The following is a 17,981-nucleotide window of genomic DNA, read 5'->3' on the forward strand; positions in this document are numbered from 1 at the left end:
CGTGCAAACACAAGATGTGTATTGACTTTAACCCTTTAACAACCCAGCCATTTTTCGTTTTTACTTTTTAGTTTTTCACTCCCCGCCTTCCAAGAGCCATAACGTTTTTATTTTTCCATCACTAGAGTGGTGTGAGGGCGTTTTTTTTGCGGGAGGACATGTAGTTTCTATTGGCACCATTTAAAGTATCATGTAATGTACTGGGAAACGGAAAAAATATTATTTGTGGGGTGGAATTGGAAAAAAACAAAATCGTTTTTTTGGGTTTTGTTTTTACGGCTTTCACCGTGCGGTAAAAACGACAACTTAACTTTATTCTGCGTCTCAATACGATTACGGTGATACCAAATTTATATAGACTTTTTTATATTTTAATACTTTTACAAAGAAAAAACTAGTTGTTAACATAAAAATAGTTCTGTTTCACCGCATTCTGAGAGACATAACTTTTTTATTTTTCTGTCGATTAAGTGTGAGGGTTTATTTTTTGCGGGACGAGCTGTAGTTTTTATTGGTACCCTTTTTTGGTATATACGATTTTTTGATCACTTTTTATTTAATTTTTATTAGCGCTAAGGTGACCAAAAAACAACGATTCGGGTGTTTTAATTAATTTTTTTACGCCGTTCACCGTGCGAGTAAAATAATGGTATATTGTAATAGTTCTAACTTTTACGGACGCGGCAAAACAAATTTTTGACATTGTGCTTGGGGAAAATGGGAAAAGGTTGTTTTTTAACTTGTAATATTTTTGTATTTTTTTTTACACTTTTTAAAAATGTATTGAACTTTTTTTGTACACAGTTAATTAGTCCCCACAGGAGACTTGAACCAACGATCGTTAGATCACTGGTACAATACACTGTAATATTAATGTATTGTAGTATATTGTTATTTTTACAGGCTTCTGCTAAGCCTCTGCTAAGCCATGCCGGAGGCGATCGCGCTGCAGGGAGGCCGTTGGACTGTCGGATTTGGCCGTCCCTCCTCCTAACGGATTAAATGCCGTAGTCGCTATTGACTGCTGCATTTAACTAGTTAAACAGCCAGGTACAGCACAATCGCTGTTCCTGGTCGTTAGAGCAGAGTGTCAGCTGTAATACACAGCTGACAGCTGTGGTGTCTGGAGCGTGCTCAGCGCGTGAGCCCACTCCAAACACCACTCCTCTGCTCTATGAGGTGTATTTTCGTCATAGGTCGTTAAGGGGTTAAGAAATATGATTTGTCCTATTTTTTTGTGGTCCGGGCTTTCGGACAACGGACAGACTGTGGAAACCATGGTGGTGTGCATTGGCCCATAGGATAGAATGTGTCCTATAATATCCGGAAATTGTGACATTGCATTTGCGAATAGTATGCGGTCGCCAAACTACGGTTGTGTGCATGAGGCCTTACAGACCGCATTACAGGGGCTCCGAGTTAAGAAAGAGCCAAATTATAATTTTTTTTCAGATCTGGACCCCTGCATTATTAGACAATGGGTTCTACTACCAGGTACTGTGATAATATTAAAATAACTAGCGGACCAAGGGTGTAACAATTCACCATGGGGCCCCACAGCAAAACTTGGAATATGGGCAGCTCCATCCTTGCCTCTGAGTAAAAGGGGGCTCCCTTGGCTGCTTCGGCCCATGTCTACTATCCTTGTAATTATACCCATGTTTTATGCAGTAATTCACATCAGATTAATCCATTGGAATATTACTAAGGATGGAAAAGAAATTCCTGTTATTATAAAGAATGTGGCACATGGGCTCTTTCCTAACCAGAGACTCAACAATGAAAAATATTGTCAGGCTTTTTGGAGGTGGGGTGGGGGGATTTTTAGATCTATGGCAGAGACCGTCTACTGTCAATGTTGAAAGATATTGAGTTGACTTCAGAGCTATGTAATTCTGACAGCTATACATGCCTCTAAATATTACTTTTTTTTTTTAACAGGAGACCCTTTCCGCACATTCCGCATAGAAGAAAGAGAATAAATGTCAGCCATCGCTAGTTGAGCGGGGTCACAACATGTGTTTTCCAAGAGAGCATCAAAAGACAGACAGGGACCCCCTGCACAGAGGATGTAATAACACAGACAGATGATTAGGGGGTTGCTGCACGGCAGAAAGACACCACCTGCCATGTCAGATGACATAGGGCTGAGGACAATGAAGGCGCCCATCAGCTCGCTCTCTCTCTGATTAATTGCAAATAAATCTCTGCTTTAGATTGATAGGAAGACCTCAACAAGCACAATACCAGTACTTAAAGGGGTTTTCCCATGAAGGACATTTATGACATATCCACAGGATATGTCATAAATGTCAGATAGACGCAGGTGCCACCTCTGGGACCCGCACTTATCTCCAGAACGGGGCCCCCTAGTCCCCGTTCTAGCTTTTCCTGCTCACGCTGCCTCCCGGCCACTTCCTGATTACATGGTCGGGAGTTACGGAAACAGCTTAACTCGCTGAGCTGCGCTGTTTCCGTAACTCCCATAGTAGTGGATGGCAGTTACAGAAGCAACGTGACATGCGAGCCATAGATATATGAGACATATTTTATAAGGTCCGGACAGCAAGCATGTATTTTAATTACAAGAGAAAAAAAGGCAATTTGAGTGGAAAGGAGAATTATTGAATAAAATAGTCAGACATTACATACAGTAGAGGATGGTAACACTGGAAACCTTTATTATTCATTATATCAGAGATTCATATCAAGACAAGAAGCCTGTGCTATGGTGTTGGGTGTCCTATGGGACGGTGTGGAGTTTGAATCGTAGTGAACTACTCCTGCAATGTGCCAAACCATGTGTCCGTGTCTATCCCTGTCAATGCCGAGTTCTCCAGCATTCCTGAGGGGACTGTTCCTGTGTTCTGGATGGGACTGTTCATGTTCTCTCTGTGTCCCCCTAAAGTCAGAGGGACTGTTTTTTGGTTTTTTTTCTTGCTGTCTGGCCTATTTAGGCTGCCCCTTGGAGGGAATAATGCCCTGTTTACTGGGTCGGGCAGAAGCCTGTGTAAAAACAGCAGGTGAGCAGCCATTTTGAGGTCCGCTAGGCCTTATTGACAGACCGACCCCTGTATCAGGAGGGGACTGGCATCTTGACTCTTTAGAGGCTTTCATCCCAGCCAAAGCCGCTGTGGCCCTTGACCCTGTTTGTGACAGTATACAGCAAGCCAGCCATCATCGCTTGCCTGACCTGAGCTGCAGTAATTCCTTATTGAACCTCAAAGTTAACCCTAGTACAACATCCCAAACACGTTTTAGCTGGCATATGTATCAGCATCACCAGTCGGACACAGCGATTGGGTTCAGTCAAAGAACAAGAAATCAAAAAATAGATCAATAAAGTGACATTGACCAAACATAGTGCTGTCTGAGGAGAATGAGGAGCATGCAGACAGAGGCCCCAGCAATAATGGTGCCAAACAGATAGTGCCCCGACAGCATTAGTGCCTCCAACAATAACCCTACCAAGCAGTTAGTGCCCTCAAGAGTAATAGTGCCATACAGTGCTAACCAAAAATAAATGTGCTCAGCAGATATTACCCTCAATCAGTAATAGTACCCACAAAATAATTGTGACAGAGTGATCTCATAGTGCCTAGAAATGTGCCCACAATAGCAAGTGCCAAAAGAGTGTCCCACAATGTAGTTGCGCCAATTGGAGTGCCCTATAGTGCCAAGCAGAGTGCCCCTAACAGTAATAGTGCTAGCTGTGTCCAACAAAATAACTGTGCCCAGCATAGTCCTCCAATAGCGCGCACAACATTAATAGTATCCCCCAAATAATTGTGCCAAAGCAGAGGTCTGCCATGTGTTACCCAAAGTGCCCCAGAGAGTAATAGTGCCCCCAAGCAGAGTGCCTAACCCTGTGTACTAAAATAGAAAATACAATGAAAAATACTCATCTAACCGCATCCCTACATCGCACACAGCGGTGCAGGCAACAGGCCTCTTCCGGCCTGTAGTCTGGGCAATCTGCGGGACAGCGCAGGTCTATGATGGGGACCTGCCCGCTTGTAGGCTGCAGGCCTAAAGTGGGCTGTGGTATAGGAGGGTGAGCGATGGGGCAGGTAGCCGTTGGCTCCTGAGCTCCACCGCAGTTTTCAACTTTATCAGGGGAACACTCTATCTTTGTTAATAACGTAGAGATTATGGGTCGTCTAAGAGGTTAAACGGACCAGATCAGGGGTTTCTTCGATGCTGGTCTTTAGTTTTGGACTGCGAGTGTCACACACAGAGCTGCCCTCCGGCTGGTGATCGGATGGGCACAGCTGCTGAATTGGAAGGAAAAAGGCAAATGCTGACATCACAATCCTGCTTTCTGTATCAGCCAGATGTTGCATCCCTGAGACACTGGGGGCACCCAGAGCATAAACACATGGGAGCATCCAGGGCGGACATTAAAGGTGACACCTAGGGCAGACATAGAAGGGAGGCATTCCGGAAAGGCACTGAAGGGTTCCACCTGGCATAAAGGCACAAAATGGGGTTACTGAGTATCACAGTGTAATATTTGCTGTGACGTGCGACACATAACTTCCATCATTGGCGCATACTTCTTTTTTAATTTTCAATATAAAATTTATTTACCTGTGATGAAAAAATTATGAAAAACCTTTATATTGAGAATTCATACTTTTATTCACTTATATTTATTTTTGACAGTGCACACTCCATATCTATGCAGTCACATCACCAGTTACAATCACTGGTTGGTTCCATTATGAGTGCTGCCAACCAGATGCCAACCAGATGCATGGCGTCTGTGTGTTACCAAGGTTACAGTCTGCGCCAAATTCTAAACGTCGCCTTGACAACGACAACAACCAAGCACGACACGTCATTCAAACAGTTGTTTCAGACGGAAGAAAAAATGACTGGTCACGCCCATTGAATCTACATAATCGACTCCACCCGTTTTTTTTTATAGCCAATGAAATTTCCTTGCATCTTCCTGACCACACCGATTCCTGTTTGACGCACTACGGGTTTTTTTTTTAAAATAAACTTTATTGCTCCAAATTGTATGTTAAAAGTGTTTTGCAGTGCCACATGCTGGCAGCTTGTAGAACAAGACATCAGATTGTTGGGTAATGTGAGTCTTTTTTAACGTAATTCTCCCCTTGATTAACGGCATTTAGCAATTGCATGGCGGATGAGAAACGTCTGGCCCTCTGCAGCTGCTGCAGAACTGCTTCTCTGTCCTATAACGACCTCCTGGAACTTTTAGTTCCACATAGTTTTGGTCTGGGTGGATCACAAAAGTCAAGAGTAATAATCATGCTCGCCTTTTTACTTTATGTCCAGAAAATAATGATATTTGTAATTTATTTACCAATTTTTAGATGTCCACCCCCTTCCCATTGCAAGTTTGAATTTTTCTGGTTGCCAATGGATACGACCACTTCGGACAGCAGAATCCACAGGCTTGGGGGCTGTAGGAATTATGGTCATACATGTGCCTCCTGTTAAGGTATATTCACACAGTGCAGTTTCGGTGCAGTTTGTGAAATCACAACCAGGAGGGGCTCGTAAAAAGGAGGGAAAGTATATAGGAAAGATTCTACTTCTCTTTTTTTTTTTTTAAATCCACTCCTGGTTGTGGCTTCAAAAACTGCACTGTGTGAATATGCCCTATAGTTTGTAACTAGTGAGGAATAACATAGAAGACATCAGCCTCATAAAACACATCCATGCAGGTCCAGATAACATTATCCTAGGGCAAGTACAATGATTTTTCGAACTATGGCATAAAAGGTGACCCCGTAGATGGACTGATAATTCGGTCTGATGCGCATTGACCATATTACTACGGGTCTATATTATGGGTCTACATGCCGTCATATTATTCCTCCCGTGAGCTCAGCTTCTAGGGGAGACCTCCTTAAATGCTATGTAAACCTTTGGAGGGCAATTATTAGGTTTTTTTAAAAAATAAAAATATCAGTCATTGTGATTAGTGCACGTTTTTATTCAGAATTAGTTTTACTTTTAAGGGTATGTTCACACGACAGCGTCCGTAACGGCTGAAATTACGGGGATGTTTTCAGGAGGAAACATCCCCGTAATTTCAGCCGTAACGGCATGTGCAGGCTCTTGAACGTCACGGACGTAATTGGCGCTGCTTTTCATTGGAGTCAATGAATAACGGCTCCAATTACGCCCCAAGAAGTGACAGGTCACTTCTTTGACGCGGGCGTCTATTTACGCGCCGTCATTTGACAGCGGCGCGTAAATATACGCCTCGTGTGAACAGACAAACGTCAGCCCATTGCTTTCAATGGGCAGTTGTTTGTCAACGCTATTGAGGCGCATTTTTCGGACGTAATTCGGGGCAAAAACGCCCGAATTACGTCCTTAATTAGTGTGTGTGAACATACCCTTTAGAGATACAGCTGCTTTGTATTCTCTATACAGACATCTGTATCGTTCGCTATGACCTGAATTCAGTCAGTCCCGCAGATCTGACGGGTTCAGTGACGGCGGGTTCTGTGTGTCGGAGAAAGGCAGGATCCACCTGTAATCTATCGCATCTAAGTTATTTGTGATCGATTAGAGGTGGATCCAGCAGGACCCGCTGTCTCTGAACCTGTCAGATCTGCAGAACTGGATTTAGCGCTAGATACAGCTGCTCTGTATAGAGGATACAAAGCAACTGTATTCCAAAAAGTAGCTTTTAAAAAAAAAAAAAAAAATTTTTAGAAAGTTGCACTAATCACACTGACAGAACTTTTTATTTAAAAAAAGAAATAAAAAAATTGCCTTTCAAAGGTTTACATAGCCTTTAAAAAGGTTGTCCCAGAATCTAAAATTAGGTGATAATTTTGTGATCGCTGGGGGTCCCTAACCCCCCAAATCCTCCTCACTGCAACCCCCATATTCAATGTCTATGAGATGGACGGAAACAGTTGAGCGCTGTACTCGGCTGTTTTCGTCATTCCCATAGACGTTGAATGGAGCGGCAGCGTGCGTGCTCGGCCGCCGCTCCGTTCAATGTCCTCCTCACTGCGGTTGACCTGTGGGGATGATCTGGGGGTTCAGGATCCCAGTTTTTACGATTGGTAGGGATTTCATCAGTGGAGCCTTCACCAATCAGAAAATTATCACCTATCCTGGGGACAGATGATCATTTTGGATTCTGGGACAATCTCTACAATACGTTATATGTTGGAGGATGCAACATTTTTTTTCTCATAGATTCCAATTAATCCATGAGAAATAATTTCTGTATGCCTCCATATAAAAGGTACAGTATGGGCTCATAATTAGCCATGTGCATGGGTCCGAAAGCTGATAATTAGGCCCCCCCCCCTCCATGAGGACCATAGGGCATATGGGCAGGGTGGTCCTCATGAGACAACCCCTTTAACCATTGTATAATGAAATCTTCTGCAACTTTCTAATATACTTTTATGTTTCAGTTCATCACCATTTTCAGGATGTCTGCTTTCTGACATTCGGGAACTAAAATATTAATGACACACCGCAACGCCTTCATGGATTACGCAGGCACATCGGCAGGTTCATAAGTGCGACTGTACCAGGTACTGCAGATCAGCCCCATTGTTTTGACCATCGATAGTTTATTCTAGTGATCGTCTCAGAAGATCCCTGGTTTAATACCTTTCACAGCTGAGAGTTTGTTACAATTGTGTCTAGACTTGGAAACCGTCTATGAACTAAATACATCAGTAGCGCAAATATCATAAATGTCCTGGGAACATTCTGTGAGGTTTATTTAGGGACATTGTTACTCCATAGTTGGATAAGTGTAGCATTCGCTATCGCCACATGACCCGTGTCTCATGAATAAAACACATTGGGCTCCGTTTTCCCTTTTGTCCCTCTCCGGTAACATAAGAAACCAGAAGAGATCAAGTCTCAGTAGAGAGATTCTCAGCCTCTTTCACAGGCCAGTGTCTCCTTCTTATAATGTCATTCACAGTAATGTCTATCCATATAGGATATTTTATATGAAATACTAGATGATTCCAGTAATGCATATAAATGGGCTCAACAGTACAATAGAGATTCATTGCAAAGGAATAGTAATGCTGTAACTGCAGCGAAATGCATGGGATATTCGGTGCGCCAAAGATAGAACCAGATTCATCCATGAACCAGGCAGGGCCGGCTCCAGGTTTTTTGTGGGCTTTTGGGCGACACAGACTTAGCGGGCCCCCTTGCGAGGGAACTCACTGCGGCAGTAAAATGGCAGAAAACGTCACTTTTTGCACCCATGTAGACGTTAGGCCCTGTTTATGTCCTCGTATAGAAGTTAGGTCCCCAGTTTGTACCCCCATAAATTTAGTGCCCTCCTCCTACCAGGTAGTGCCACACAGCCCCCCTCCCTGTACGTAGCGCCTTTGGGGTTCCCTCTAGGAATGAATTCCCCAACCAGAGTATTGCCGACGCTCTGGCTGGGGATTCTGCTTTAGGAGAAGCCCCTGACGTTATTGTCAATATATGGATGGTGTTGTCAGGGGCAACCACAGTCCCGGGCAGAGCACTACTAGCACTCTGCCTGGAACTCCTGCTCTGCTCCTGTCAACACTGTCCATATATGGACAGTGATGTCAGGGGCTTCTCCAGAGACGGAGTCCCGGAGCAGAGCCGCTAGCACTCTTCCTGGGACTCCTTCTCTCCTCCTGACATTACTGTCTATATATGGACAGTGATGCCGTGACGACGGCAGCGTCGGCACCTCAGACGGCCGAGTGGGCCCCCCCCCCAATGTTAGTGTGCCCCGGCACTTGCCCGGGTTCGCTGGGTTCTGACGCTGGCCCTGCAGCCAGGGCTACCTGAATGCAGTGAATTATACAATCTGTGTGAGCCAGTGCATCTTCTATGTCGGTGGTTTCCAACCTGTGACTCTCCAGCTGTGGGAACTACAACCCCCAGAATGTACTGGCATTTCTGAAGAAACTTACCTCTGTTTGTCTGCTGTTGTAATGTAAATGATTAAGTTTCAAGCGCCAAACGCCAGTATATTACTCAGTAAAGTATAATTCAACTCCTAAGGCCCAGTTCACATCACATCTTTTTGTCTATATTGAGCTGGGAAATCTCCCAACATACACGCTATGCGTGTCCATTAAGGCTGGGCAATTTTCAATTGTAATATTGTGGGTTTTTTATTTTTATTTTTTTTGCTAAATGAAAGGGTTGTCCAGGCTTGGGGCTGTTTTTTTTATACTGATGACTTAACCTGTGGATAGGTCATCAGTATATTGTCGGTGGGGGTCTGATTCCCGGACACCCTGCATCGATCAGCTGTTCTGGCCGACTCCAGGCGCTGGAAGATATGGAATGGTCGGTGCCGGAAGCGAAAGACTCCGGTCACAATATAGAGGCCGTGCTGCCGTACCGCAGCTCTGCTCCTAGTCAAGTGTATAGGAGCAGAGCTACAGTAACCATCATGGCCGCTATATAGTGGCTGGAGCCACCTGCTTCTGGCACCATCCTCTGCATTGCTTCCGTCACCCAGCGGCAGCCAGAACAGCTAATCTGTGCGGGGTCCATGTGTTGGACCCCCACCGATTATATAAGGGTATGCAAAATCTGCAGAAAATCTGCACTGTGTGAACAAGGCCTAATGCCCTTGCACATGTTGTAGATTGTGTAAATTAAATTACTTGAAATCTCTTACCATTACGCTGCAGATTATTCCGCACTATAATTTAAGGGGTGGCACTTAATTTTAAAGTAATATTCTTTATCAATTTTTCTTTAATAGCTGCTGCTGCCCTCTCTACTAATCAATAACTTGATGTGACTGCCCGTGCCCAAGGTTTAGCAAAGGCAGCAGGTGTGCAGTAAATGCAGACCTAAGTTTATGCATTATACAGAGCGGATGGAAGCTGGGACCCATGTCACCATCTCCTAACATTGGGAAAAACGCAGCAATTTCCGCACCATTTTCTCCTGTAAAAACTGCAGGAAATGGTGCCTTTTTGCCGCAGTGGAAAGCCTTTGGCCTTCAACGGAATTGCTGCAAAAATTTTCTGCAGCAATTCCGTTGTGTGTGGACAAGCCCTAACGTACTATTTGATGAGAGGGAAACCTAACACTATAATTTGCTATTGACTGTAGCACGCTGCTGTGTGTTAGATTAGTAAGAAACCTGTGTACTCTGTTACTATATAGGCAGGGAGGGAGGTGTTTAAAGGGAGCCTGTCACATTGAAAATGATTTCTGATCTGGTGGTAGCATGTTATAGATCAGGAGGAGCTGAGGAGATTGATATATAGTTTTGTGGGAAAATATTCAGTATAACTTGTAATTTATTGATCTAAATCTCTGTTCATTCTGGATTTAGGAGTCCAGTGGGCGGTCCTACTCAGTGATTGACAGCCTTCCCTATATGAGTGTGCATCCAAACAAAGCTTCTTTTTTTTTTTTTAATACAATTACACCAGAAAAATATATTTTTACACCTCATGCACAAGACCTTGTGTGCCATCTGAGTCCTGTCAGTGATCTAAGGAATGATAGGAAATGTTCTATCTTTACTCGGATCGGAGACTCGGACCCGATTCACCTGCTAAAGTGAATGAGTCCGTGAAGGGTGCCACTTGGATGCCGTCAAAAACGGCCCGAGTGGCACAACGATCGTGTGCATGAGGCATTAGTCTTGTGAGCATACTGCAATATACAAAATGAACAGCAGGTGTCAGTATGAGACTACCCAGAGAAAAAACAAACTACAAAATGAACAACAACAAAACAACAAAATGGTAATAGAGATTGTGGAGAAGCTAGATTTAACATTATTTTTTATGGAGCTTCACTATAAATAGGGTCACGTTATCTGTCAGTGGCTTTCAGAATATGGCAGTGTTTTCTTGTGTGCAGGAATAGCAAAATATACCTGATAGATTTTTTTTTTTAACTAGAAAACTAGATAGACCTACAAGCCCGTTTGTTTGTCTAGTGGAAGTTAATATATATTCTTACTATCGTTTGTCATATATTCACATAAAACGCAAACTTTTAGCGCTCTCTGTAACGCCTGTTCACCTCAATAGAAAGTGACCACACATGTGCCACCACCACTCGGGTTTATATCCTTCAAGTCTAATGATCTCGGTGGTACAGGACTGATTTTAAACCATCTCGACATGTGAAATCTTGGGCTACGTTCACATCGGCCGTTCCATCACTTTCGCAGCACTATTCTTTTCGTCAAAATCGCCAGAAACTTAACGGATCCAATTATAAGTGAATGGGGTCTTTCGGGCACTATTGGAAACTTTTGCACAATGGATCCGGCATAGTTTCGAGGCTCGTCTGTTAAATGTAAGCCACGACGCAGGTATCAACAAAGCCTTACTGACTAGGGCCGGGTTCACACCTGCGTTGATCTTTCCATTGTTCTGCTCCGTCAGAGGAGCAGAACATCGAAAATATCGGACGTGACGGTTCTGTTGTATGACGAACACCATCGGTGCCCGACAGAACCCATTGAATTTAATGGGTTCCGTCGGGTTGCCATCAGGGTGCCCGTGGCAAAAAACTTTGTGTGAACAGGGCCTTAAATGGGCACTATGATTGGCATGTTTCTACAGGCACTAATATGGCAGGTCCTATTCTAATATATAAAGTGATTGAAATTACATTGCACTGTTCTTTGATGACTGTTTGGCACTTTTAGGCTGGATTCACACGAGCACATTACGTCCGTAATGGACGGAACGTATTTCGGCCGCAAGTCCCGGACCGAACACACGGCAGGGAGCCGGGCTCCTAGCATCATAGTTCTGTACGACGCTAGGAGTCCCTGCCTCGCTGCAGGACAAGTGTCCCGTACTGTAATCATGTTTTCAGTACGGGACAGTTGTACGGCAGCGAGGCACGGACTCCTAGCATCGTACATAAGTATGATGCTAGGAGCCCGGCTCCCTGCCGTGTGTTCGGTCCGGGACTTGCGGCCGAAATACGTTACGTCCATTACGGACGTAATGTGCTCGTGTGAATCCAGCCTTATTTGGACAGTGTAGGTCAGTATTATTTGGGGACTGTATGCCACTTTTGTTAGGGCACATATTTTACCCTATTATGATCATGTCCAGCTGATATAGGTGTGATTCTTATTAGGGGTATTCGCATGTTGCTGTTGAATTGGGGTTTCTCAAAACCAAAATTATGGCATAAAGTGCGGTTTAACCGCAATGTGGGAATACACCCTCAGAAGAGCTCTGATACAGCTGACAATGTTACGAGCTGTGCACCTGTGTGAGCATAACATGATCAACTTTGATCAACTTTTCAGCCTCTGAATGTTAACAATTGGCCCACATTTGACTGGAATTTTTTACTCCAGTTTTAATAAAGAAGGCAGTTGGAGTGATTTGCGCTAAATTAAAGTGCAGTTAAGCATTTGACAAACTTCTAACATGTCATAGTCACATGTCAGAAGTTTGGATTGGTGGGGGTCCGAGCACTGAGGCCCCCACTAATCACTAGAACGAAGCAGCTGAAGCACTCGTGTGAGCGCTCAGCCGCTTCGTGTCTGTTCGGCTTTTTACGGAAATAAATGTATCGTGTACGGACTCAATAGAAAGTCCATGAGCCCGTACTCCGATACATACTACTACGAGTACTTCAGCTGCTTAGTTTTAGCGATTGGTGGGGGTCTCAGTGCTCGGACCCCCACCAATCCAAACTTCTGACCTGTCACTATGACATGTCAGAAGTTTGTCAAACGTGTAGCTACACTTTAAATGCCTTTTAAGACATATCACGTCATCACAATATTTTAGCGTTGCAGTGTACCGCAAAACCTGGCATACTCTTCTCAACAAATGTGGGTCAATGAATGTTTCCACCCACTGAGGGATTGCAACACAAAGTATATGAGAATGTGACATAACATTTTATTATACACTGAATAAGCATTATTTACATAAAACCCTTTTATTTGCATTAATCTGTAATTATTTAATGCTCGTCACTGGCCGCTCCTAAAGACGATGTTCTATTATTATATAAGAGGAGGGAAGGAACTTCCGTGATGATGATTTTATTGCAATCAAGTACAGCAATAACCAGTTTTGACCCATGGAAGGCTAAATTCACTTTACGTTCCGTTTTTACGCTTGGTCCCGTCAACTATACAGACAAATATACGCAACTGTACGGCTATACTTCTACCACAGCCGGCATAAATTAAAAAAAATAAAATACTTACACTGTGCACTATCCTTTTTTGTATACAGTTATATTGGAAATTGCGGCTGACTGTGGCTATGGGATCCCGACGTTCGCAGGCTAAGCTTTTGCCACAAGGACACCCTTTAGGCATACGTTTGCCCACTAAGGTATATGCGCACGTCATCGTGTACGTTGGGAGATTTTCCAGACTTGTATGCAGATAGCAGAAATCAGAAAGGAAAAAACCTGCGTATGAAATTGGAGGCATTTGAAGGTACAGTATAGCCCCATAGGTGCCATATTACAGCTCCAGGGTAATTTGAAGGCTGTGCTAAATTGGCACAAAGCACTGGTAATGTAATACAGAAGCCTATTTTTATTAAATCTAAGGCTATATTCACACAGGACGGATACGCTTCGTAAAAGCACGCAGCGTATCCACCCTGGGCGCTGCAGGGATCTCCGGTCGAAAAGCGGCACTAAATTGTGATGCGGTTTTTCGGCCGGAATGCCCGCTGTGGAAAACTGCACGTATGAAAAAAAACAAAACACTTATTCTCTGACTTCCTGCAGCCCGGCCTCCTGGGATTACGTTTTATCCCATGTGACCAATGCAGCCTGTGATTGGCTGCAGCGGTAGCATGGGATGAAACGTCATCCCAGGAGGCCGGCCTGGAAAAAGAAGCACAGAATTCTGGGTAAGTATAAGATTTTTTTTCTTTTCTGAGTTGCAATTTTTCTGATACAGAGCTCCAAGTCCCCTACATAGTGATGGAGTACCAGTTAAGGGTTGCTATTAGCTTACTGCATGCTGTATATAGTGAAGTAAGTAATAAAAACTTATGCAGTAAGCACACAAGCTCCCCCTAGTGGTGGCTAAAGGCAGCCAGAATTGTATCATTCAACTTTAATACTATGTAAAGATAAGCTGTGGATTTGGAGCTCTGTGTCAGAAAAACATAGTTCTGTACCAAATAAAGATAAAGTAAAAAATTAATCAGCACAGAATGCTGAACCTAATAAACAACATTGCGTTAAAAGGTCAACTGTTGTTGAACAAGAAAATCCCTTTAAATCTATTAATAGCCTTTGTAGTAATTTGTAATGAATACAATTTTGTTTTCATTGATTCCATTAATCCGTGCATTTATTCCTTTTCTGTGTCAGGGAACATTTTATCCTGTTGTTACATCACTTCCTCGGGCTATCTCTGCTATTTGAGGAATGCCAGCCGTAGGTTGCGTTATATTGAGCTCTATTAAGAAGGTGCGGTCCTTGTCACGGGGCCCTTTACCAGGGATGGGACAGGTATTCTGAGATTGCAGAAAATCAGGAAATGGTAGTTTCACCTGGTAAGACAGAGGCGAAGCAGAAGAGGAGGAAATTGTTGCAACTATACATAAGAGGGGCTGCTCTACCCTGACATCTGCACAGATGATGGATTATTATTAAACAAGGCTCCGAGAAGAGTATGTGGTAGAGGTAGGCTGCCCTCATCTCCAGCCGCAATGCTATATAAATATGCATCAAAATTAAATAAGCTGCTGCTGCTGCACCCTTCTTGCAGCGCTCATCCCCTGCAGGCGCGAAGGATCGGGCATGTTGAAGTCCAACATGCCAGACCCTTCCCGACCTCCACACAAATTAGATAGATCGACTTTGCTCTAATGTTACATCGCATCAGAACCTGGGCCCAGTGGGCCAGTCCAACCCTAACACCACCAGCATTTGTGCTTCCGGCACTTTACAGAGAGAAGAAAGCTGCCTGTCCCCGGAGCTGGAGCATAGCGTTTAATGTACCTTCTTGTCGTGCTTTTGAAGACCGAGAAATAGTGGTCGTTCTAAAGAACAAGTCTAGTGGAGATAAATATTAAGCCTAGGGTACACTTCTAAGTGTATATCTGTCAGCTCCATCCAGAGCTGTGGCGTCACCATGATGATGGTACACCACTGCTCTCCTCTCCTTGTGCTGTGTGTTTCCAGCCGCAGGATCGGGAGCTGGCGCATGACGTCACTACTCCTGAACTTGAGGGGGGAACTGCTCCAGTGTTGCATTACTTGGTTATCAGCCCTGGTGTGTTTCCTGATGTTTTTCCTGCTTCCTGTGTTTGATCCAGCTTTTGTATTGACTCTGCTTGATCTGACTTATCCGTTTACCAACCTCTGGCCTGACCCTGATCTGGCATCCCGATACTAATTACTAGACCTGACATTGCCCATCTGTTACTGTATCGGATCTATTTGACCACTAAATGGTTTAAGCTCGCCATCTGCAGCCTTGCCGTCTATCGGGGACTATCCTGGGGACCACGACCTGGGACTCTTATTGTAAAAGTCCATACTTTCTTGCGAGGGGTAAGGTTGAAGAATGGGGGATTCCTTAGACTTTGCACCCCAGGTTAGCCTGCACCAACTTATTAATGGTCCCAGTTATTTATTTTTCCTGCCAAACTATTCCTGCACTGCAACTCGGTGCCACTGAATTCTGTTCCCACTACGCTATGCTACTCTGCTTCACCGACTTTGAGATGTCCCACTATGTTGTGCTACTCTTCTTTACCATCTTTGAGACATTATCCAAGTAGGTTGAAGACGGGCTCAGAAACGTTCTATGTTCAGCATAACACAGCGCTGTTCACAGCCAAAGGTGCAGAGCGCCTCGGGCACCTTCATTTCAGGGACATGGGGGTCTCAGCACCCAGACCCGCACTGTTCGAATCTTCTGATAGAAGTATGTCTCCATGACAATTCAAGTGCAGTTACTCTTTAAGTTGGATTTCCCTTTTAAAAAATAGGATAGTAGCGTTAATGAAGCATGGCCAACAAATGTTCCAAATATACCAATAGAAGATCCAAGGCTTTAGTATGTTTTAGTATGTATCACATACATATATTACCATTAAAGGACTATACCTACCATTGACCATTATAGCGTATCCATTGGAAACTTCATCAGAAGAATAGGGATCCCGGGCGTGACCCCTCTTGTGCCAAGCAAAATGGCAGATCGTGGCCGAGAAAAGAAAGCAGGCAGGAGAGAGCAGGCCAGGCGTACATGCTGCTCTTTCTATTAAAGTCTCTGTGAATTTCGGAAAAAGCCAAGTGTAGCTCTCCTGATTGGTGGGACCAGAGGTGGGACCCCCACCTATCAGACATTTATGGCATATTCATGGAGATGTCAATGGTTGGAATACTACTTTAACCCCTTCCCGACATATGACATACAGTTACGTTATAGCCAAGTAGGGGAAGTATGGAGCCCGCTCACAGGCTTAGCCCACTCCATACAATACAGGTGTCGGCTGACACATCACTGTAAAGAGCGGGATCGCACTCGAGTGCGATCCCGCTCGTTTAACACATTAAATGGCGCGGTCAATTGCGACTGCAGTATTTAAATCCTTAGAGGGGGCGACCACCTATAACAGCCCATCGCCCCCCCCCCACGATGTGTCGGGGTGCCACCATGTCTGCCATCTTTGTGCTCCTATTAAAAAAATCAGCTAAATAAAGGTTTTTTTATGTACAAAAAAAATGTGAAAAGTTAAAAAAACAAACAAACACTTTTTCCCATAAATCATTGAAAAAAATAAACATAATTTTGTATCACTGTGTCTGAAAAAGTCTGAACTATTACAATACGCTAGAATCGCTGTTTTTTGTTCACCTCATCTCCCACAAAAAATCAAATAAAAAGTGATTAAAAACTCACATGTACCCTAAGATGGTATTACTAAAAACTACAGCTTGTCTCGCAAAAATATGCCGTCATGCTGCTCAATGGACGGAAAAATAAAAACGTTTATGGCTCTCAGAATTTGGCGACCCTAAATAAATTTTACAGTTAGTTTTTTCCTTGTAAAATATAAAAAACAATATAAATTTGGTATCGCCGTAATCGTATTGACCTGCAGAATAAAAGTTAATATGTCGTTTTACTTGCACGATGAAGGCCGTAAAAATTAAGCGCAAATAACAATGGAGGAATTGCTGGTGTTTTGTTTTTTTTGAATTTTCTACCACGCAAATAATGTTTTTACCGATTCCTAGTATATTATATGATACAATAAATGGTGCCATGAAAAATTACAACTCCGGCAAAAATCAAGACCTCGTAGGACTAGATAGACAAAAATAACAAAGTTATGGCTTTTGAAAGGTGGGAAGGAAAAAATAAAAATCTGAAAAACGGCTGTGGCGGGGAGGGGTTAAAGATCACTATCATCATGTGGATTGTGTATACTCATTACCTATATTATCATATTTAGACCGTGTAATAGAATAATGCCACTTATTGAATTTATCTCAATTCATCCAACCTCAAGTGAACCTAATATCCGGTCATTTCTCAGAGTCAATCGAAGTGAATGAGTTGTAAAAAGATGGTTGAAAGGATCTGTCTCTCATTTTCAGCCACTTATCCAACCCTGCCTATTCTATTAACACAATTATAGGCCTGACTGTTCGTTCTCTACCTAAATACTACGGACGGCACAAGATGTAATATTATCCGACGGAGGATCTAATGTAATCTAATCTACAGCCAGGTGGATGAGCAATGTTATTCCCTGTGTCACAAAAGTGTATGATCAAGACGGGGTTAATAGTACAAAGCTGTGTTTGGGTGTATCCCTGGTGACCTGAATTCGCAGGAATGCGGTGGAACCGGCTCCCCAAGCTGGTAATAGAGTAACTTACCTTCCTGCCTGACCGAAACTAGGTCCCTTTAAAGCAGAACTTCGCTAGAAGAAAATATTTTTCTACATAGTAAACTCTGTCTTTCCTTTACATTAATATCGGAACAGCTGAGAAAAGTCAGATGAGACGCT

The 17,981-nt window shown here is 43.5% G+C and overlaps 1 protein-coding gene across 1 annotated transcript in view; it reads left to right on the forward strand.

Moving 5' to 3' along the window:
* Positions 1–5,021: 5,021 nt before the first annotated feature.
* The window catches only part of MAP3K10 (mitogen-activated protein kinase kinase kinase 10), a 57,867-nt gene continuing 44,907 nt past the window's right edge, over positions 5,022–17,981 (forward strand). Inside the window, exons 1-3 of the mRNA XM_075836077.1 lie at positions 5,022–5,090; positions 7,422–7,544; positions 13,218–13,426. The gene's annotated coding sequence lies outside the window, so the exon portion shown is untranslated. The remainder of the gene's footprint in view (positions 5,091–7,421; positions 7,545–13,217; positions 13,427–17,981) is intronic.

The sequence above is a fragment of the Rhinoderma darwinii genome, chromosome 8 (assembly GCF_050947455.1).
Source record: "Rhinoderma darwinii isolate aRhiDar2 chromosome 8, aRhiDar2.hap1, whole genome shotgun sequence".
NCBI lineage: Eukaryota > Metazoa > Chordata > Amphibia > Anura > Rhinodermatidae > Rhinoderma > Rhinoderma darwinii.